The 24,904-nt window shown below is 45.2% G+C and overlaps 1 pseudogene; it reads right to left on the reverse strand.

Annotated features, from left to right (window-relative positions):
- Positions 1-19,130: 19,130 nt before the first annotated feature.
- On the reverse strand, positions 19,131-20,182 carry LOC138795292 (neurexin-3-beta pseudogene; annotated as a pseudogene).
- Between the last annotated feature and the right edge of the window lie 4,722 nt (positions 20,183-24,904).

Below are 24,904 nucleotides of genomic sequence, written 5' to 3' on the forward strand. Positions count from 1 at the left end.
CATATGGACCCCACTGGTGACGGGCACAAATGTGGAACAATGTGGCGTGAAAATGAAATATTACATTTTTTACACTATAATGTTGGTTTAGCCTTGAATTTATCATTTTCACAAGGGGTTAAAAGAGAAAAAAACACACAATATGTGTAGAGCAATTTCCCCCGAGTCCGTAAATACCCCACATGTGGACATAAAGCGCCATGTGGGCGCAGGGCAAGCCTCCGAAGGGAAGGAGCGCCATTTGGATTTTGGAGGTTGGATTTGGCTAGAATGGATGATGAACGCCATGTCGCATTTACAGAGCCCTCGTGCTGCCAAAACACTGGAAACCCCCCACAAGTGACCCCATTCTGGAAACTGCACCCCTCAAGGAATCTAACAAGGGGTGCAGTGAGGATATGGACCCCTTGATGACGGGCACATTTGTGCCATGAAAGTGAAAAAATGAAATTTTTCCCTTTCACGTCACATTGTTCCACATTTGTGCCCGTCACCAGTGGGGTCCATATGCTCACTGCACCCCTTGTTAGATTCCTTGAGGGGTGTAGTTTCCAGAATGGAATCACTTGTGGGGGGTTTCCAGTGTTTTGGCAGCACGAGGGCTCTGTAAATGCGACATGGCCCTTGAAATCCTTTTCAGTGAAATTCAGCTTCCAAAAGCCAATTGGCGCTCCTTCCCTTTGGAGGCTCGTCCTGCGCCCCCTTGGCACTCTATCGCCACATGTGGGGTATTTCTGTACTCGGGAGAAACTGTGCTACACATTTTTTGTCTTTTTTTGCCTCTTATCCCTTTAAGAAAATGAAAAATTGAAGGCTAGAACAACGTTTTAGTGTAAAAAATAAATTTTTCTTTTTTCACGCCATATTGTTCGGAAAATCTGTGAAGCACCTGTAGGGTCCAGATGCTCACCGCACCCCTTGTTACATTCCTTGAGGGGTGTAGTTTTCTAAATGGTGTCCCTTTAGGGGTGTTTTTTAGGTTTTGACACCCCAGAGCCTCTGCCAACCTGAAGTGGTACAGTCAAAAATGACCAAATATAACGGAGGCGTTGAAATTCACTAGGCGCTCCCTTATATCTGAGGCTTGTGGTTGCGTCAAATAGCGCAATAGGGCCACATATGGGGTATTTCTATAAACTGCAGAAACGGGGCAATAATTATTGGGGTGCATTTCTCTGGTAATAGGTTTATAATTATGAAAAATATTGGATTACAATAAAATCTCTGCACAGAAAATTAAAATTTTCAAATTCCTTACACACTTGGCTTTTATTTCTGTGACTCCCCTAAAGGGTTAAAACACTTTCTGGATGTGCTTTTGCAGAGTTTGGGGGGTGCAGTTTCTGAAATGGGGTGCTTTGTGGGGCTTTCTAACATACAGGCCCCTCAAATACACTTTAATTATACCTGAACAGGTCCCTAAAAATATCTGATTTTGAAATTTTACTGAAAATTTGGAAATTTGCTGCTAATGTTTTAAGCTTCCTATCGTCTAAAAAAAATGAAAGATAGTTTAATAAATGCCGCCAACATAAAGTAGACATGTTGCTAATGCTATTTAATATATAATTTATGTGGTATAACCACTTTCTGTATACGCAAAGAAGTTTCAAAGTTGGAAAAATGCATTTTTTCACATTTTTTCACATTATTTGGGTTTTTTTCATAAAGATTTGTTATGAGTATCGACTCCAATTTACCAGAAATGTAAAGTACAATATGTCACGAGAAAACAATCTCAGAATCAGCCGGATAGGTAAAAGCATCCTGAAGTTATTAATGACTAAAGTGACACTGGTCATATTCATAAAATTTGTCTCTGTCATTAAGGCCATTTCAGGCTCTGTCCTTAAGGGGTTAAAATCAGATAAATCTCTCTGTGTAAACGCACCATTACACACATCTACTTATAGTCTGCCTAGAGCATGGGTCTTCAAACTGCATCCCTCAAGCTGTTGCAATACTACATTTCCTATCATGCTTGGACAGCCTAATCCAAAGCTTTAGCTGTCCGGGCATGATGGGAATTGGGGAGGGCCGCAGTTTGGAGACACATGGCCTAGATGTTGCTGATTGATGGAGAGGACATAAAAAGATAAGGAAAGTAGCAGTTTAAGTGAAATTTGCAGGGATTGGACAACAAGCCAACTAACAGCTGGAAGACATATACCTGGGCACATGCACCATTAACCCCATTTGTTACATATACCTTCAACTGTGCTTAGCAATAAGAGAAAATACAGGGTGACATCTAGTGACCAAAATGCAGTAATACCTTTACCATCCATAGTAGGGATAGACAACCTTCGGCCAGGGACGTAGCTAAAGGCTGATGGGCCCTGGTGCAAAATTTTAGCTTGCCCCCCCCCCCTCCCCCACTCAGGGCCGATTCTAGCCTTTTTGCCGCCTGAGGCGAAAATTTTACTGCCCCCCCCTCCCCCCAATCATCTTCTGACAGCAGCTTCTGTATATATTGAACCCCTGATTAAAATACTGTTATGTTCTGTACCCCCTGAATACAATGCAGCCACTTAATGTGCCCCCTTATTATAGTAGTGCCACACACAAATAGTACCCTGAATGTTATGTTGTGCCCCCTGAATACTGCCACGTCCCCTAAATATATTGGCATTACATGCTGTGCCCCCTAAATATTATGCTGCCACATTCTGAGCCCTCTGAATAAAATTGTGCCACACACATTATGCCCCCTGAACAGTGACACACACACATTATGCCCCCTGAACAGTGACACACACACATTATGCCCCCTGAACAGTGACACACACACATTATGCCCCCTGAACAGTGACACACACACATTATGCCCCCTGAACAGTGACACACACACACATTATGCCCCCTGAACAGTGACACACACACACACACACACACACACACACACATTATGCCCCCTGAACAGTGACACACACACATTATGCCCCCTGAACAGTGATACACACACACACACACATTATGCCCCCTGAACAGTGACACACACACACATTATGCCCCCTGAACAGTGACACACACACATTATGCCCCCTGAACAGTGACACACACATTATGCCCCCTGAACAGTGACACACACACATTATGCCCCCTGAACAGTGACACACACACATTATGCCCCCTGAACAGTGACACACACACAGTATGCCCCCTGAACAGTGACACACACACATTATGCCCCCTGAACAGTGACACACACACATTCTGCCCCCTGAACAGTGACACACACACATTATGCCCCCTGAACAGTGACACACACACATTATGCCCCCTGAACAGTGACACACACACATTATGCCCCCTGAACAGTGACACACACATTATGCCCCCTGAACAGTGACACACACACATTATGCCCCCTGAACAGTGACACACACACATTATGCCCCCTGAACAGTGACACACACACATTATGCCCCCTGAACAGTGACACACACACACATTATGCCCCCTGAACAGTGACACACACACATTATGCCCCCTGAACAGTGACACACACACATTATGCCCCCGAACAGTGACACACACACACACACACACACACACACACACACACACACACACACACATTATGCCCCCTGAACAGTGACACACACACATTATGCCCCCTGAACAGTGACACACACACATTATGCCCCCTGAACAGTGACACACACACATTATGCCCCCTGAACAGTGACACACACACATTATGTGAGGGGGAGGAGGACACCTCAACTCTGCTCTACAGTGAGGAACATCCTGACATGTCAGGAGACGGCAGACACAGCTTCCCCACTTCACACCATAAATCATGTTCAGGACCTGTGTGTGACACCGACCCTGCACAGACAGGTCCTGAACTTGATTATTCTAACCTCACAGGTGGAAGACGGGACAGCACATAGTGCAGATAAGGAGACGACCACCACTCTGCACAGGGCTGTCAGCAGTGTCTGGCGGCAGCTCACAGTAGATGTTTTGGCAGCATGGGGACAGGAGGGGGGCCTTGGGCAGGAAGGAAGGGCTGTCCCCTGCGCTGCCTGTTACTTTTTTTTCCTGGAGGCCAGTGCTTAGTGCATTTCTTCCGAACTGGCTGTCTTTATAACAGCCAGTTGGGAAGAACTGCAGAGTGACAGGAAGTGGTGAGGGGGGCCAGTGGGCCCCCCCCCCTAGTTACGGGCCCAGTCGTCATGGCGACCATGGCGACCCCTATAGCTACGCCACTGCCTTCTGCCTTCCAGCTGTTGCAAAACTTCAATTTCCATCATGCTTGGGCAGCCAAAGCTAAAGCAATAGGATCCGAAGTGATGGGGAATTGTAGTTTTGCAAAAGCTGGAGGGCCAAAGGTTCCCCATCCCTGATCTATAGAATGCCGAATAACATATGTTCCTTCAGTGCTGATCTACATATACTTAGAACCAGCAGTGGCACATGGGTTGTGGGATACTGGATGTAGACTGTGGACAAGAGCTAAGAACTCAACTTTTATAACACTATAACACACACACACACACTACCTTCTTTATAAGTAACGATTATCGTGCGAATTTGTGCAATAACGATCGAATTCGAACGATAATCGTACGTGTAAACGCAGCGAACGATCAAACTACGAACGGGAAATCGTTCATTTTGATCTTATAACATGTTCTCAAATCATTGTTCGCAAAAAATATGCAGATCGTTCCGTGTAAACAGTTGTTCGCCGATTTAACCAATGTGTGAGATAGGCTTAAGCGATTGCAAAACGAATTTTCCATACGATATATCATACTGTCTAAACACTGATCGTTATGAAAAAAAATTGTTACTCCAACATCGTTACTCGTACGATCGGGCCAATTATCGTTTTGTGTAAACGCAGCATTAGTATGCTTTCTAAGTCTAAATGAATCTCCTTGTATATCAGTATTATAAACAATCTGACAAACACGTTTTCAGTGATTGCTGTTGTTCCAGGAATATTTCATTAAGTAAGAGTGGATCATAAAATAGTTTTGACATAAGTCAACATTTGTATGTTAGCTGACTTGTTCTGGATGAAGCACGGCACATGCCACACCTAGAACTGTCTGCTGAAAAGAAACAACTCTTGTTTACTAGGATAGATTCAATAGGAGGATTGCACAACATCTGGGAGTTTTAGTAAGAGGTTCAATAATGATGGGGGTAGTGGTGGTAATTTCAGTGTAGCTCTGTTACATAAATAGAGAATATGGCAGGCGACCCTGTCTGTCACCCAATTCCAGCCCAGAGGAGTATAGGTTTCTAGTTCATGAGACCACTGCAAACAAAGATGACGGTGGCTGCTGTCAATGACAGAACATATAATGGGTGCCATGACATTACATTTCCATCTGCTAAATGCCTGTGCTGTGGCCCCGGGAAACTGTGAGGTGGTGGTGCAGCTCGATGGGTGTTGGTCACTTGGGCACTTGTCACGGTAGCCCATCCCTGGAAACATAGGCACTATGCCTGAAAAAGGGCATAGCCCAAGTGCAAGGTGTACGTGCAGGTGCGGTGACAAAAATAGGATAAGTCCAGCACTTAAAGCAGCACTATCAGCAGGTTCTGCCCAAAGAACCTGCTGATATGCCCCACAAGCTGTTTACCTTTCCACTCCATTGCTGCTGTTAGCTCTTTCCTCCGTGTCCGCATTTTGAAGCAATTCCCTAATTCCCCCTATACTAATTAGGGGCTTAGGAGCATTTTGGGGGGGCACCCTGTGTTCCAGAGCACCCCCTTGTCCCGCCCAGTCCACCCCCTCCCATCTCTCCCATCCCCTACGCCTCGCCCACTATGCATATGTGGTGTCCCATTACAGGTGTTGCTATTGGTTACACCCTTCACAAAAGTGGTAATGTAGCAGTACCAGAGTTTTACCACTAGATGTCATTGTTACAAGTATTTGTGTCCAGATATTGCACAGCTGTTGAAACTAAAGGGTTATTGTTTTTCTAATGTACCACATGGATCTGTACACCAATGAGAGTTCTTTTTCTAACCTATCACCTTTCTCTTTAAATCTTACACATGTACTCCTCACCCACTCACAGCACAGTTTACATATATTGTAGGAAGTCACATGGGTAGAGGAAGTGTGAGGTCTTCTTGCCTTGGATTCTGTAGAGGAAGGACGCAAGATAGGACACTCCCTGCAGCAGTCAAATTCGGCCCTGGCTCCTGCCAAGTCCCCAGTTCAAGGAGTTGTAGTCTAGACATTGAGCAAAGTACATTTATATGCAAGACCTAGACACAGTTTTCCCTCAAGCAACCCTATCACGCTATGCTGTGTTAAGTCGCTGCTAGAGAGGACAAGTCAGGGATCATCCCAACACACACCGTGGACATTGTAACACAGTGCAGGACAGTATCCACAAGAAGTAAGAACTCTGACCACTCTGCTCATCCCAGTTAACAAGGTCTGGGACTAGTGTCACCCTCTAGGACTGGTCACCTGACACTGGTGGGCAATAGGTGGTGCAAAGACCAAGGAGTCAAAACACGGGCACAAGTATTCTCTCTATTTTCAAGCATTCTACTTATTCTACCTCTAAAGTTCCGGCAGAGCACAGTACTACTTGGGTTGGGACTCTCTCGACATCCTCCTCTCTACTCTTCTGAACCTCTTCTACCTCTCAGCACACAACCCAGCCAGCACGACTGTGTCACTCTTTCAACTCTCAGTACAGACCCGGTTTTTCAAGTATAAAGTAACTTATCAAGATGAAAGGATACTGTACTCTTCTGTATCAAGTATCTTCACACTAAACAAGAGTATATTTATTTCATTCTGTGGTTTCAACATGCTGGACTTCTCCTTTAATAGAAAGACATAAGACTAAAAAAAAAGTGACACCTAGTGGGAAATTACATAACAACACCGTCATCCCCTTCTAGTGTAATACCTGACAGAGGCACTTGCTAAGAGCTGCTCCTGCTTATTGGTCATCTTACTTATCATGTGTCTGGACCGTCCAGAGCCTGTTCTCCATGTGTGTCCTCATATAACCACTGCTCCTAACACCACCTAACAGCTTGGTCAGAATGACCTAGATGGCAGAAAATTCATCGAAGTGACCATCCTGCTTCTCTCAGTCCAGTGATCTTAAAGTCTGTCCACTGGGCAAAATGTTTGAGTGCACCATAGAGACATAGTCTAGCAGTTAGCGATTTCTGACACTACCCAGTAGTAGCCTTTAAGAGCTTCTTTATACTTAGCCTTGTTCTCTTCTAGTAAGACTCAGTGTATAATGAGACCCCACCTGTATTCATATCTGTATGTCAAGGTTTAAGCAATCTGACATTTCTATCTGGATGCATTATTGTTTTTCAAAGAGCGTATTAACTTTTCATCATAATGTACAGGTCATCATATAAGTAAGGAGGTACAGATGGGGCTTAGGAGCAGGGCCGAACTGGTCATCTGGCAGATGCCAGATGGGCCAATGCCCTCCGTGGGCCAGTCCTTTCCTCCTCCTAGCCCATGGACTCTTTTCTTCTACCCTAAGGAGAGGGAGTTGCATGGCCAGGAGGAAGATGGGACGGGCCCACAGAGGGCCAGCCTGGAACTGTGCAGCATTCCAGAGCCATCCCGAGAATCCAGGAGAACAGTCCCAAATTCCCAGGTAAGCATCTCATTCCTTTTTGTGTACACCTTTATCTACACGGAGGTAGGGCTTATCTACTATAGCATGACTGCATGGGGGGGGGGGGGGGGGTTGAGGAGTCAAGCCCTTCCTATACCAAGAAGTTCCCAGCTGCTGTCAGCAGCCGAGGGCTTTGGTTAATAGAGCAAACTTTGTTGACAGTAGCTTTTGAACAGTCTGGGAGTGCATCATGGTTGTGTCAACAGAGCAATTATCTAATGGATCAATGCAGAAGAATGCACCACATTAATCTTTAAGAGCGATTTAGGGGGTAAAAAAATTTGATCCTACACAGTCAACATCATATGCACAAGGAAATGTCCAAAAAGTTAAAAGGTCTTTACAGAACAATCTCTGTGTCTCCTCCCATAGACTAACACAGTATATACACTTAGTGAGAGGAGATCATGGATCAAAGTTGCTGTGATATCTGTTAATCTCATTGGATTATATATTCAGTTTACAAATAATTTTAATCCTTCCCGTGATCCCTAAGAGCCACTTCATTGTACATAATGTCATTTGTGATGAAAATGAGTTCACTGTGTCTGTCCCATCATGTTGACAAGGAAGCTTATTAATAATATTTGATGTTCCCGTTACGGCCATCATACTACCTCCATTGTTTTCATTGGTTTTCTCATTAACAAATTTGGATTCAAATCAAATTGTGTTTTTGACTCTTAAATTGTCTCTAAGTTAACTGGATGATTCTTCACGCACACATGTTTACTCGGATGTCCTAGCTAATAAAAAGATACATTCCAAGATATGTTTGGAGGAAGGAAATGGGATGTTATGAAGGCATCAAATTGACACATGCAAAGTAATTCTCCCAAACAAGCCTAGCATGAACATAAGGAGCTGTGTAGTGTTAGGAATTTACCTGTTGGGACCTTGGCACTGTCCTCGGGTCATAAGTTACAACCGAGACTGCGCTTTTGGCCATGAATTGTGTATATTCGGTGCTTACATACTGAGCTGTGTCTGAACTGTGTCTTAGGGCTCATTACACGGGACGATTATCGTGCAAAAAATCATTATATCCTTCGAATTTAAATGATAATTGCAGGCAACGATCGGAAAATCATTCGTATGTCGTTGATCATTGATTTAGATCTGAACCTAAAATTATCGTTAATTGTTTGCTGTAATTCCACATTTATTCGCTAAAGTTCTGCATCTGTTCACTAATCGTTCAGTGTAATTGCACATTGTTCATTGTTTTGCTGAGATCAGAAGGAATAAGCGATCATAGTAACGATCACAGTAAGGATCATAGTAGCGATTGTAACTAACGACCATCGTTCTGTGTCATATGGTGAACGACTTCAGGTTAACGATAAACAATCTTGTTTGCGATTGTTTATCGTTAGCTGTTAATCGTTAAAAATTGCTCCGTGTAACAGGACCCTTACTCCTTCTGTTCTGCTAATTGATTTCCCTGCCCCACCCAGTCTGTGGGGAAGGAGGAGACAGCCCGAGTACCGCCTGGAATTCCAGGATACAGCCTATTACCTAGGTTGTATCCTGGAATTCCAGGCAGTACCCGGGCTGTCTCCTTCTTCCCCACAGACCGGAAAGGCATCGGGAATCAAATGCAGAAGGTTCGACATGGTTTGAGTTCTATAGAACCTAAGATTTTCCGCTGTTCGATCATCTCTACTGTCTAGTCTTATTGTGTTTGTTCGTCTTGTCTTTTGTTTCACATAGCCAGGTCAAAGACCGCCGCCCAGTTGCCTGCTGCCACATAGGGCAGATAGCAGCAACTAGGCAGGGACAGTGGGTGGGGCTGAGCTTAGGGTACACTGTCCGTGTCTCTCCTGCACCTCTCTGTGACCGTGTCGTGACGTGATTTTTACAACTAATTTATTCAAGGTAGGAACCTTTCATTCAATTTCATGTATTGGTGATTATATAACTTTTGTCCTTTATTCCATAATTTTTGTCCATAATAAGGGGCCGACATCCTTTAACCTTACCTGATAAGTGAGCCTGCTCCCTCCCCTAGCTGTCCTGCACACGAGTGATGTCACTCGTTTACAGGGCCATATGAGATTGTAGAACGGGTGGGTAAGGTAGACTATAAAGTATACCAGCCTGGCAAGAGAAAGCGAGAACAACTGTACCATGTGAACCTCATTAAGCCCTGGAAGGACAGAGAAACTCTGATCGTTGTGAGTGTCCCCTGCAGTGCTACTCCTAAAGTGTGTGTGTCCGATTCCCTGTCAAAGTCACAGAGACAGGAGGCCAATGAGTTGGTGCAGAGGAACACTGACGTCTTCTTAGAGCTACCAGGATGCACTAATGTCTTTAAGCATGATATTGTAACTGAGCCACAGGTACGGGTCCATTTAAAACCTTGTCATGTTCCTGAAGCTCAAAGACACTCCATATCAGGGGAAGTCAAGAAAATTCTAGACCTTAACCCCTTAACGACCGCGGGCGTACATTTACGCCCCCGAAGTCCGTGCCTTAACGCAAATGGACGTAAATATACGCCCGCGGTTTCCCCGATCGCTGTGTGTACATAGTGCTCAAACCCCATCGTCGGTATGCTTCTGCATATTTGGACGACATTATTATCTTTAGTGATGACAGGGAAAGCCAATTACCAAAAGTACAAGCTGTACTGGATTCCCCTAGGAGAGCAGGCCTAACAGAAAATCCTAAAAAGTGTGCTTTGGGCCTGAAAGAATCACATTAGCTGGGGTACATAATTGGCGGTGGAGTTTTAAAACCTCAGGTAAATAAAATAGAGGCTATCCAGGAATGGCCGCTTCCAGTATCCAAGAAACAGATGAGGGCTTTTCTGGGGATTGTCAGGAACTACCGTATATTTATCTCACATTTTGCCAGTATAGCAACCCCATTAACAGACCTAACCAAGAGGAGTAAGTCTACTATGGTGAACTGGAATGCAGATGCAGGAAGAGCATTTCAGAAGTTGAAACAGGCTCTATGTAAACAGCCAGTCCTAGTCACACCAGACTTCAAAAAGCAGTTTATAGTCCAGACAGATGCGTCTGATATGGGGCTAGGTTCAGTTCTATTGCAAGAGGTTATGGGGGAGGAAAATCCCATGACGTATCTTAGCAGGAAGCTTACTCCAGCTGAAACAAATTACAGTATTGTAGATCGGGAGTGCTTAGCAATCAAGTGGGCCCTAGAATCACTTAAATACTACTTATTGGGTCATTGTGGTTTCCTAGCACAGGTGTTAGTTATATACACCCCTCATAAAAGTATGTACTTATTGTACTTGTATGGTGATGAAAGTAGTATGAAAGTTTCACTGCTAGATGTCACTGTGTTATTTAAGTGTATTCGGAAGCCGCACAGCTGAAGGATGTAAAGGGTTATTGTTTCTTTGAGTCACCAGAATCTGCAGACCAGTAGAAATTCTGTTTTCTTTTCTCCTATCAGCTCTCTCTTTATTTCTTCTGTTGCACTCTTCTCCCACTCACAGTGCACGTTAGTTACGCTAGGGAAGTAAGTGACATGGGTGGAAGAGGTGCAATGCTTTTTCGTGTTAGGCATTGTGGAAGAAGGTCTAGGCTAGATAGCTCTCCACAGTGGTCTTATTTGGGCCCTCTCCCTCTGCCAGGTCCCCTACTAAGTGAGGAAGGACGCAAGACAGTACTCAGTTTTCCTCCTCAGAAATGCTACACAGCACTATGCACTGTTAAATCCCTCCTAAGAGAGGACAAGCCAGAGACAACCTCAACCCGTGGACTAGGAGAAGTAACAGAGCAGGACAGCATCCAAGAAAGCCAAAGAGTTATGAACTAATGTAGAAAGAGCAAAGTTGCAGTAAGCCTATGAACTGTATCTCGCAGTGCGGGTGTCAGCAGGAAATCCTCAGCATTCTGCTCAACCCAGGTAACAAGGACTTCCGGTTCCGGCGCACGACTAATGGCCGCAGCCTAGCCGAGCTCCGCGCCACCCCGCACTGCAACGCTCCCACCCGCACACTTATCGGCGGCAGAATCGGGGCTTTAGAGCCTCATCCGAACCCCCTTCATACCGGGAGTCGGATGGACAAGTTTGTGAGACGCGGCGGGGAGGGACCACAAGCACAGTCCTCCCAGACCCGGCAGCCTCGTGAGAAGGAGAGGGGCAAAGACAAGATGGCGCTCCCGCCACAGACACAGCCTACAGCGAGGAGAGCATCGGCAGACCGACAAGGTGAGGAAGATGACTCTGACTTGCCGCTGACACCGCTAAGTGCCTGCCTCGTAGATGCAGATGGGGAGCCCCTGTTGCCTGGTCTCAACCTCACTTGCAAAGCGCTGGCCACGGAGGTGGCGAAAATCCTAGCCCCAGACCTCAAGTCCTCCCTAGAATCTACAGTAACTACATCTCTGGCACAGCTCCAGGGAGAGATAAAGCTCCATTCCTCACAGATTTTAGAGTTACAAGAGAGAGTAAGTGTTATTGAGGATGACCTGATTACAGCAAAAAGTCAGCTCCAGCGAACCCTCAGACAAAATGCCTACCTCAGAGATAAAACCGACGATCTAGAGAACCGCTCACGCAGGAGTAACTTACGTATTGTTGGTCTCCCGGAATCTATTTCAGCATCGCAGCTTATTGATATATGCTCTAAAGAACTCCCGGCAGCTTTAGGTCTGACTGCCACGTTTACTGTAGAACAGGCTCACAGGATTGGCTCTCCTCTCCATCAAACACCAAACTCGAGGCAACGCTCTGACAATAAACCGCGACAAACTATAGCTAAATATCTTAACTATGCAGACAAAGCCCTATTGCTTCAGACCTACAAGAAAGCAAACACGGATGTGCTTCTGAGAGGCCATAAAGTGCTCCTTTTTCATGATTACTCTGTGGAAGTGGTTAAACGGCGAAAGGCTTTTTCGCAAATATGCTCTACTCTTACACGTAAACAAATCCGCTTTGCCCTCCTGTTTCCAGCTGTGCTGAAAATCATCCGTAACGACGGCTCATTCCAACTTTACCACACGCCTGATGAAGCCTGGACCTTACTGGATACACTCAAGGAGCCATCTTCACCGCCAGCAGACAAAACAAAAAGACACAGAACAGACTCACCGCCGATAGAACTAGAACCGGACATGGAGGTTGCGACCTGATCACACTATACTTGAGGAAGAGGACTTCTCTAGGTTCATGTATTACCATTGATAGGTGGTACTCCAAAAGCTACCATTTTTTGTTTACATTTTGTTACGATTTGATCTTTTCATAATCTCCCCCCCCCCTTTTTTTTTTTTTTTCCTTCCCCCCCCCCCCCTCTCTATACAGTACTCCTGCCTTCTCCACCCCCTTGCTCCCTCCCCGAATACCACTACTTTCCTCTCACTTCACCTCTATTCTGGGTACGGAATCTTTCCTCCATGTGCTCTTCTATGTCTGATCCTGACGAGGCTCATAGGGAACTCAAACCTTATCTTTCTTAACTACATGCCACATTTTTGTCATATGCAGAGATCAAACCACCCATATGATAATTAGAGTTCTCTCCCATGTAACGGTCGAATGGAGGACATTAACCTCAGAGTAAGGGTACTATTACACCAACAGATCTGACGAAAGATTATCTGCCAAAGATTTGAAGCCAAACCCAGGAACAGACTATAAACAGAGATCAGGTCATAAAGGAAAGACTGGATTTCTCCTGTTTTCAAATCCACTCCTGGGTTTGGCTTCAAATCTTTGGCAGATAATCTGTCGTCAGATCTGTTGGTGTAATAGTACCCTAAGATGCAGGGGTGGTTTTACGACCTCGGTTAGGTTCTATAAAACATAACAACTAGCAGTTTGGGTTTAGCGAGACCCTTCTCATTATTAGTGTGAAAAAAGTGAAGTCCACTATGTTTTGGAACTCGCGCTTTTGGGAACATAATTTCCTTATGCTTGTTCTTTTGTTATTTAGTTCTAACTTGTTTCTTGTTCTGCCCTGTGTAGAAATGTACCTTACAATGCTATCTACAGAGATGATGCTGAGTGAGACGAACCAGACTGATACCACCTGTGATCCGGGACATACAATCAGATCAAAATCGGGTATGAAAATCACATCATGGAACGTACATGGGTTGCGATCACCAGGTAAAAGATCGCTAGTACTGCGACATTTAAAAAAACTAAAGTCAGATGTGGCTCTACTACAAGAGACGCACCTAACTAAAGCTGATTTTTTTAGACTAAAAAAGTGATGGGTAGGTGAAGTCCTAGGATCCCCGGCGGTAGACGGTAAAGGTGGTGTGATTATTTTGCTACATAAACAGATGTCTTACACTATCCTGGACAAATTAGAAGATGATCAAGGCAGGTTTATCCGCATCATACTGGACTCTCCGGTAGGACGCCTTTCTTTGTATAACACGTACGCCCCTAATACTAAACAAACACCTTTCTTTGACTATTTGCGCAACCTCATCCTGCTAGATGACGAACCCTGTAAATTATTGGGGGGCGACCTAAACTCGGTAGTATCAGTGGCGGAGGATAGAAAAAGGACTACGCCCATACGTAGCACCGGGGAAACAGAGAAGACCCTTGCGCATTTTCTCGAAACAACTAAAATGCAGGATGCATGGAGATATCTGTCACCAGAGGGTAGGGAGTACTCACACTACTCTCATTCAACTTTGTCATGGTCCAGGATAGACTACACCTTGGTGTCACAACTCTTGCTAAGTAAAGTAGTCAGAGCTGACATCCATGATCTAGTTATCTCAGACCATGCGCCAATTGGTCTAGTATTAAGAGAATCATTCCCAAAGGGAACAGATATCATCTGGCGCTACCCCACGTATTTAGCGGAGGATGATGACTTCCGCCAACTATTAAAGCACTGGTGGATGGAATTCACTAACAACAACCCCAAACAGGACTGTTCTCCAATCACATACTGGGAAACTGCAAAAGCGGTCATTAGAGGTCGGATAATAGCACACACTGTTTCAATGAAAAAAAAAACTAAACAATTACTCAGACCCTTAGGACAGCTTATACCCTCTTTCTAGATAACCCTATAGAAAAAAATAAACTGGGGTGAACGGCAGCGAAAAAGAGCTTTGAAGTAGCCCAAGAAAAATTAAACGACATCACTAGAGACCAACAATTAGCCAAACTATACCGTTTTGGCAACAAATCGGGCTCATTGCTAGCTAATCTAGCAAGAGGACAAAGAAAATGGTCACATATAAAAAAACTAGTAGATAATGAAGGGGTGTCCCACGAGGATCCGAAAAAGATCTCAGACCTCCTGTAAAAATACTATAGAGACCTGTATACGCAAAAACCTCTCCACACGGAAGAAGGTAACACGTTTTTGCAAAACCTTTCTTTGCCCCGTTTAGATGAAGAGGCACTAACTGCCCTCAACGCCCCTATAACACTGGAAGAACTCACCTCGGTAATTAAGGATCTCCCAAACCACAAAGCACCTGGCCCCGACGGCTATACGGGCGAATTTTATAAAACTCTAGTAACGGATGTAGTCCCCTCACTATTAGATACATATAATTCTATTATCAAAGATAAGACAATGATGCCGACGGGCAATGTGGCACTGATTAAAGTAATATACAAACAGGGAAAAGACCCCACCCACCCTAGCTCCTACCGCCCGATTTCGTTGATCAATGTTGATCTAAAGATTCTTTCTAAACTAATGGCGAACCGCCTAGCCCTAGTACTCCCTGACCTCATAGACCAACATCAGGTAGGCTTTGTTAAAGGCCTTCGGGCGTCACGAACATACGGACAGTGTTGGCGATCCAAGATGAAGTCATGAAAAGGAGATACTCCAGCCACTCTCCAGCCCTGTTAGCCATAGACGCAGAAAAGGCGTTTGATAACGTCAGCTGGAGGTGGCTGGAGTTATCTCTCGATAAGTTTGGTATATTAGGACCTTTTCGTGACTTCCTTGGCATGATTCGTCCAATGATCAGTCCAATGGCCAGAGTACACACCCCAGGCTTCCTATCGGCTATCTTCCCCCTCCAAAAGGGACGAGACAGGGGTGTCCCCTATCCCCCCTTCTTTTTAACTTAGCCATGGAACCCCTGGCCCAACATCTTATACGTTCTGACATCTTCCAAGGCATACAAGTAGGAGCTAGGGAGGTGAAGGTCGCCTGCTTTGCCGACGATGTTCTCCTTTTCCTAGAACATCCGGAACGCCATACGGAAAAAATACTCAAAACCCTAGAATATTATGGGACGTTTACGGGATATAAAATAAATGCAAGCAAATGCCAACTACTGTACTTATCCCCACTTTCTGTTCACCATCGCTCGCCTTTGCTGCTGTCCATCACCAGTAATACCCTAGTCTATCTGGGAATAAAAATAGGCAGGACCCCGAGTTCCATATATAACCTCAACTATCCCCCCCTCATAAAGAAAATTGAAACTGAGTTACATAGATGGATGACCCTCCCACTGTCGATATTAGGCAGAATACACCTCATCAAAATGATGAGCTTCCCAAAACTTTTATACCCTATTCAGACTATCCCTATGTTGATAACACACACAGACATAAACAAACTCACAGCACTCTTCAACAATTTTGTGTGGCAGAAGAGGAGAGTAAGAATTGCGTACTCAACTCTTTGCTTACCAAAAGCTGAAGCAGGAGCACAACTGCCAAACATCAGATTATACAACCTAGCAGCACTGCTGCGACACGCCAGGGACTGGATCCTTAACACCAGCCATTTCTCGAATCTCCTACTAGAATCCGAACTAGCCACCCCGTGGGCCCTGACTGCTCTTTTACATACAAAACATGCGGAGATGCCTGCACACCTTAGAGCCAATATACTGTTTAGAGACACGGTGGCAGCCTGGAGACATACTTGTAAACTTTACCGTCTACCATTCTCTCTATCGAAATTCTTTCCTTTATGGAACAACCCTGCTTTTCCACAGGGACACCATAACTCCCTCTTTACGTGCTGGAAATCACAAAACATAAACTTATTGGCATATCTACTAGATACAACGACAGGGACATACCGAACCTGGGAAGAAGTATCCACTAAATACCGTTTGCCCCCGACACAAAAACTACAATATAAACAAACCCTTAGCTTCTGCAAAGCGAGAGTCAAATTGCTCTCTATTGCAGAGAAACCTGGTAATTTCGACCACCTGATGATAACCACAAACACTCATCTTTCGCTATCACAATTATACCATTTGCTGCTAGAAGAACAATCACTAGGCTTGTCTGATAAGATTTTAGGCCGCTGGGCAAGGGAGCTTTCGGGGGAGGACCTCAAAACAAAACTGTTAAAAAGCCTAACATTTGTTCAATCAGCTACGCCAAATGAACGACTAAGGGAAACACACCTGAGAATACTCCACAGGGCAATTTATGCTTTTAATTTTCAGCGCAAAACGCCCTCGGAGTCTTACCTGCAGCATTGCCCAAAATGCAAAACCCCTGCCACCAACCTTTTCCATGGCCTATGGACCTGCCCGGCTAGCCAAACCTACTGGGGTCTCATACGTGATCTAATTTCCACTATTTGGGGTAAAGTACTACCATTATGCCCATTAGGCTATTTGTTTCATTATCTCCGAGAAAACCCTACTGATGAGACGAGCACTGTTATTGCCACCAAAGGTATACATTTATTGTTATTAATAGCAGTTAAAAATATTCTGCATCATTGGTTGGATGAGTACCTCCCCTCCATAGCGGAAACTACTAAGACACTCAAGGACACACTACACTGGGAACTGCTACACGTCCTTAAGGTAAAAGAACAATCCACAAAAACATTTATTCTAAAATGGCGTAAAGTAATAGAACACAGCCTCAATGTAGAGGAGAGAAAAAACCTCATGGAGCATTTCAAGCTCACTGGTTGGTATTGTACAGAAGACCTAAAGGGTACTTTGGGTGTGTTGAAGGTTTGATGTCTTCCCCCGCAGGGATATCCAAATACTGCAATAAACTGTTGGTCGGTCTCACTCACTCACTCACTCACTCACTCACCCGTCCATTTTCTTGCACTGCTTCTTTTAGTACGAACACTACCACTCTGGTAGGTGTAATATACTATTCTTTTGGTTACGACTTGACCTTACATATTATATGTTTTCCAGGGCTCTTATGTTTTTGTTTTTTTTGTTATTGTTTCACCTTTATGCTATGGCTTTTACTCTTTCTGTATTCATGTGCAGTTGTCTTCACCAGTTATAAGTGACAGTTGTTTAAGGATACCGGCCCCTACATATACTTGTATGATGGCGACTATCCTACCTGGTATGAGATGTTCTTTCTTTTTGTGTGTCTATCCTAGCTACTATGAACATCTCTAGGACACATTACTTCATGAGGTAGCCACTACAGAAAGCCATAATTGTTATTTGGTACACTGTGCCTTAGCCATGTCTTTGTTGGATGTAATCTAGTGAAACACCTGTAAAAATACACCCTGTATCAGTACTACCTATGCATGCCATGCAGTTATGTATGACTTTTGTACAATGTTCTTTTTCTGAGCTACATCGAAATAAAAAATTTTCTTGAAAAAAAAAAAAAAAACAGGTAACAAGGCCTGGGGCCTGTGTCACCCTCTAGGAAGGTTTAGCCGAGTCTAGTTGGCATAAGGTGGTGTGAGGACTAACTCAAGGTCAATACAAGGGGAACAGGTGTTCTTCTTCTTCTGCTTTTAAGTATTCTACCTCATCCTTCAACAATCCCGTAAGAGCACAGTGCTACCTCGGTTGAGACTCTCTCAGCAACCTCCTCTCTGCTACTCTGCTTCTTTGTATTACTCAGCACACTACCCAGTCGGCACGACTGTTTCCTACATTGCACTTCTACTACAGATCAGGTTACTGTATTGTCAAGTATTTGTCTTAAACTATTATCAAGTATATTATCTGGTGCTTTATCAAGAGAAACATCATAATCTTGTACCCTACTGCAGGCAAGCACTTTTCTAGTAAACCCAAGCCTACTTAAGTTAAAGAGACGCTGTGATTTTTTCCGTTTTCCACTGACACAGCACACACCATAACCTTGGGGACTTCCCCTTTCTGTGGGTGGCGGTTCCTATAGTCCAGGAGGGTCACTACACCGCTCTGGTCATCCTTGATCACTCTAACCCAAGGGACCCCGTAGTAACCCGGCAGGGCACTGACCACAGGGGGAAAGGGTACAACCTGCCTTTTACTTGTTTTTTTTTTTTTGTCGTCTCTACTTTACTACATCTTTGTAGTGTGAATAGAAATTAAAGTGAAAAACCGAGAGGAAATCAAATCAAACCTAATAAAGTTTTTCAAATTTTGCTTTTTTTTTTTTTTCTCTCTCCTTCTTTAGTCATCGAAGATTGATGCTAGGGAATGGCCACTTCATTGTGATAAGTCATAGCAAATTAGAAAGCTTGTACTAAATAGTGAACAAACGTCTAATGAATGGGATAAAGTGGGTACAAGAAAGGGGAAGGAGGGGCAGAAAGAAGGAAGGTCAAATCTATAAGGACACTAGACATTTGATGAAAATGAGTAGGCCGAAGGTGTGAAACAGGTGCCATGTCCATGATAAGGCGTTACGTAGTGATCTAGCAGCTTTTGAACTTCTGGCTGTGCTAGTTTCACATTCTGCTGCATCTTCATGATCACTGCCCATAGAACATTCTGCTGACGACACAGTGTCATCTGTGGGCATAGATCCTGGAAAAGACCGGTTCTTTCTTGTTGTAGTAGTGGCCAAGGTTGTGGTGGTCTCCATGATGGTTGTAGACAATTCAGGAATCATGGAAGTGGTAGGCGTTGTCCCAAGGATTGATGGGACCTCTCCGACCAGCCTTCCACTTCCACTGATGTTTATATGGGGGTTGTGTTTAGCAGCCATGTTGAGAACTTTCAGGCCATTATAGTAGATACCAGATAGCTGCCCTTGGAATGGCCTCCCTCTATCCTATCCTCCAACAGCTATCTGTGCTTGGGTATTGAAGATGGTCTGGGGTCGCCCTTTGTCTTGCTGGCCGTCATCCGGGTTTCGGTTTTTGGTGTAGCTCGGTATTGCCTCCTGGGTAGTATTCATTGACGGGACAGTTATCCACTTGTAGAGTTGTGTTCCCTCCATTCCGAGTGTACTTCACCACATGGTACTTGCCATAATTCACAGGGGTACTGTCTTCACGTATGGAGATATCCATTAAGCCAATGTTAAGGTCACTCCAACCTTCCCCTGTTCTATGTGTAGCTGAAGAAAGTCCATTAGTCCAGCAGCACTGTCAATTTGCACCAAGATCCCGTCTTTGACTGTAGTTCTGAAGCCCTTGGCTAGGCGGTCGGTCCGGGTGCTCGGCCTGTCGTTGTAAGGCCACATGTACAAGATGAGGCCTCCGCTCTTCCCGAATATATATGTTGCACCAGGGCGCTCGGGCTCCGGTATATGGACACGGGCTCCGGGTGATGGTGCGCTCTCCCTCCGTAGAAGCTCCGGCCAGAGTTGCTCAGCACACAGCTCCACAGTAGTGACCAGAGCCAGGGCGCAGCCAGCGCCCAGCCCGGGCGCATCGTCTCAGCGTAGCACCAGGTGTCCGGGGCTCATGGTCCCAGCTCCCGGCATCTGCTTCCCGTCCCGCCCGCACTCGGATCCCTTTTAAACTAAAAGCAGGCGTGCCATCACACCTGTGTGCCCAACCGGCATTGGCGTCACGAAGTAACACTCCAAGGTCCAGCTGTTTCTCGGCCAACCACCACAGAAGTGGCGTCACACCTCACCACCAAGCAAGTGATCGTCGGCTCCTCCGACATAACATCACACCGGGGGTACACCACATCATCACATCAAACTAGTCACCGACCACTCTCCTCTTACATGGATGTGCCAAGCAAAAGAAAGAAATGCACGGGTCACAAGGTGGTTTAATTTTTGGTGAAACATAGAGCAGGGAAGCTACAAAGAAATGCAGATGTTCTGTCCAGATCCCACTGTCTTGTAGCTAAAGTTGTTCAAACAGGTTCAAACAGAGGAGGAGAGTATGTGAGATAGTGACTGTTGAAATAGTAGATGGCATACATGTCATACATGTTATAGCTCCAGAGAGTGCCCAATGTGTGTGTTTTTAAGAAAACCTTATCTGGCTTTTTAATGAAGCCAAAATAAGGCCTGGAGTTTTTCGGGATTGGTAAAGTCTTAGGCAGGTTCCCCAATCCATAGTCCACTTCTGGTAGTGGACGAGGCTGAGGCCTAATCAGCGGCACCTGCAGCCACTGCATATAAAGAAGCCAGGCAGAGGGTTCAGTCTCCTCCTCTGTCCTGTGTCATGCCTGGAGGTGCCAAGTTGCTCTGTGAGAAGCTGTACCAGTGCCTGGTAGGAAGGTGCTGGAGTGAGTTAAAAAGTATCTGTTTAGTTAGTGCTCAGACGAGCAGGGTTTTGTTTTGTGTTTTGCCACTGAATCTGCCTGAAATGTGTAAACACCTTTTATTTTCTGTTGCCGACACCACAACAAACTGGACTTTTTTTTATTGGACTTTATGCCAGTGTGTGTGAATGAAAATAAGCTGAAAAAAAAAAAAAACGCTGCACAGGTGCCTCGTGTGATACCTTCGGAGGACTAAACAATAAGAGATATTAAGGGGCCGCTCACCTGATGGCCACTTGGTTAAAATGCATATCACCGCATACAGGGGTATCACTGATTCAGATCCGTATGTCAATCTTCCAATAAACCAAAACTGGTACGGATATATGATAAAACACTTAATGGGGTGTGCTCAGCTGGCTGTACCAGAAAAGACGGGATACTCCCAATAGGGACTGTATGTGAAGACAATAAAAAAAAAAAAAAACAGAAAAAAATGTACAGGTAAATGTACACGGTGCTCACAGTGCCAGCTCTGACCAAAGCAAAATGGGGAAGATTTATGAAAGGGCGCAAATATATACCTGGTGTAAACTGCCCACAGCAACCAATCACAGCTCAGCTTTCAGCTCTGGTAGAATAAAGGAGGAGCTGTAATTGATTGTTGCGGGCAGTTTACACCAGGTGTATATTTACACCCTTTCATAAATCTCCCCCAAAGTGTTCAAAAAACGCTCCAAAGTTGATGAGCAATTACATTTATTAATTAATACTAGATAAAAATGTACATCAAAATGAATATATAGCACAGTATAATGTGTTTCATGAGTACAAACCTCCTTTCATCAGATACAAGGTAGTGCACTCCAGTTCGGTTCTGAAGGTTTTCAGCACCTGCCCTATAAGATGACTCCTGGTGTATAGGATGACCCCTGACTTTTGAATTTAGATTTTTGACTTTTGACTTTAGATTTTCCTGAGTCAAAAAGTAGTCTTATATGCAGGAAAATACAGTGTGTATATATCTATATATATATATATATATATATATATATATATATATATATATATATATATATATATATATATATTATAGAGAGAGAGAATCACCACTCACCACTCTTGTCTCAAGTTTGGATGGGATTTTGTAACTAAGGGCCCTTTTACACAGAAAGATTATCTGACAGATTATCTGCCAAAGATTTGAAGCCAAAGCCAGGAACAGACTATAAACAGAGATCAGGTCATACATGAAAGCCTGAGATTTCTCCTCTTTTCAAATCCAGTCCTGGCGTTGGCTTCAAATCTTTGGCAGATAATCTGTCAGATAATCTTTCTGTGTAAAAGGGCCCTTAGTTCCGGTGAAATGAATAGAACTAAATTCCAAATCACACCTATACTGGAGTAGACAAAAGGGGTGCTGTCTCTGAAAGAAAGTGACCTCTGCAAGCAGGAATGTTGATGTCCTAGTCGGTTATCCAGGTCACGGTCCCCAGAATTGTCCCTGATTAGAATTACAGTGAGGAAGGTGGTGGAGGAGATGCAGTTGTGGTCAGAAAATAGGCCCGGGATCAATACCAGAAAGACAGAGAATCACGATGAAAAATGCAAAGAGCAGAGAGGAGCGTAATCTGGGTACTGGGCTTTGTGCTTAGAACGTTCCTTGCTGTAAAAAAAATAAAATAAAATTACAAATGATTTAAATGTTTTACCCTGAGCAAACTACCGGGTCCTCTCCGCTCTCTGTGCTGTAATACAAGGGTTTTGTGATAGCAAAGAGGTCAATAGAACCACTAACAGATGTATCAAAACCGAACCTGAAATATATCTCATTACAAAGAAGACAAAGAAGGTCGAGTACTATGTGAAAGGTTGAGGTGACATTTAGTAGAACAGAGAACACGTGGCTGAGTGACTGTAAACGCTATGGGCACCTTCCCAACCATTTCTTATTGCTGCAATGTATCTTAAATGAATCAACTTTACAGCTTATTTAGGATTGGTTTTGTTTCCATAATGTTTGTTTCTGCTGTACTGCAGACTTTTAATGGAAACAAAGGAGAAACAATCCCAGTTTGCTTTGATCCCATGGGCTCATTTCTTTCTATCCATCCCCCCGCTTTTCCCTGGGTGTATTGGGTTTGTTAGTAAGAAGCAGGAGGCATATACATAGAAGTATAACTGTACGGAATTTGTTTTCTGTCACTATGGAGAGACATCAAGGCTGTAGCCGTACAATAATAGAGCATTTTTAGCAGCATTTGTTTCTCTTTGAGGGACAGTGAGCAGCGGACACAGATAGGGGCAGCAGCACACAAATTCAATCATTGGAATTAAAGCAGCACTGCCCAAAGCTTTTCTCGTATTGCAAGTCATAGGGGTTATCCAGCGTTAGAAAAACATGAACACTTTCTTCCAGAGTGTCACAGCCGTGGCGGCATTCCATGCTCCAGTTACTACCTTAGGCTGAGTTCTCACTACGTTTTTGCAATCCGTTTTTTTCATCCGTTTGAAAAAAAAAGGATGCAGTTGTGTGCATCCGTTTTGATCCATTTTTTCATTGACTTCCATTATATATAAAAAACTGATATATTTTTTTACGGACACAGAAACGTGGTGGACCTCATTTTTGTGTCCGTCAAAAGAAAACTGATCCGTTTTTTTTTTTTTTATAATGGAAGTCAATGGAAAAACGGATTTACACAGTTGCATCCATTTTTTTTCATCAGTTTTTCATCCATGTTTTGCAAAAAATGGATTGCAAAAACGTAGTGTGAAACCAGACTTACCCTGCCACACTCCAGAAAGGCCGGACGAAACGGAGTTGGAGGGAGGCCGGCATGACAGGGAAACTGGCGGGGAAGGGGTTAACAATAGGGCCGTTGGTCCGGGATTGGGAGGGGGAGCAAGAGGCGGGGACAACTGGAGGAGGTGATAAATCTCTTCCGGGAGAAGCGCGGGCAGCCACATGTGGAGCGGCAGCCGGAGAGTGAAGACCTGTGAGGAGAATCGTGCGAGTCCCGGCTTACCTGATGGTGCTGTCGGTCCCGGAGCTCCTGAGACAGCAGCGGGAGGCGGCTGAGACGGTGGACGATCGGGCCTGGCTTGACACCCAAGTCCAGGCCATCTTGGATATCCCGGCTGCAGCTCCCCAATCCCCCATGTCGGATGCCCCTGACCCGTCGGAGGAGACGTTCCCCTCTGCGTTGGAGGAGTCGCCTGCTGTGGAAGCTCCGGTGGGTCCCGGCTCTTCTCCAGCCCCCCCCCCCTCCCTCGGCAGCCTCAGCCGCCTGCCAGACAGCCCCAGCTCCCCTCTCCGGGCCCAGCGCAGGTGCGGGAGCCCCTCCGGGGACCCTCCAGGCCAGGCTCCCCTCCCTTCCTCCTCTGGGTGGGCCCCCCAGTCTGAGAGGAATCCAAGGCCAAGACCGGGCTTGAGGGAATGGGGGAGGTGTCGGTCTAGTGTCCTGGGCCCCCTCCTCCTTTCCGGTCAGCAGCTGCTTCCTGTGGCGGCGGGTGTTCACGGTGATGAGCTAGCCGGGGCGCCCGCCAATGGTGTTCGAGAGTTGGTGAGGGGCCGTGGAGACGCGCGCAGGCCGCGATCGGCTGCCGGGCGCAGAGTGGGTGACGTCATCGGTGACGGACGGCGACAGGTACGTCCGCGGCCTTCTATGGTCCAGCCTGCTGGCGGTGCTGCGGCGAGAGGGAGGCGAGCAGATCTGGTGGCAGCAACTTCCGGCCCTCCTCCTGTCTCGGTGGTGCGGCTGGTGCACCAGAACTCTTCCCCTGACGTGTCCGGAGACGACCTCGAGGATTCGACGTGGCGTCTGGAGCAGGATCTTCCGGCTGGCGGGCCCACAGCACCCGGCCAGCCCGGTGAGTTGTTACCCCTCTCATCATCTTTTTCTGTGCCTAGGGGGGCCCAGGGGGAGG

Source organism: Dendropsophus ebraccatus, chromosome 6, assembly GCF_027789765.1.
Source record: "Dendropsophus ebraccatus isolate aDenEbr1 chromosome 6, aDenEbr1.pat, whole genome shotgun sequence".
Lineage (NCBI taxonomy): Eukaryota > Metazoa > Chordata > Amphibia > Anura > Hylidae > Dendropsophus > Dendropsophus ebraccatus.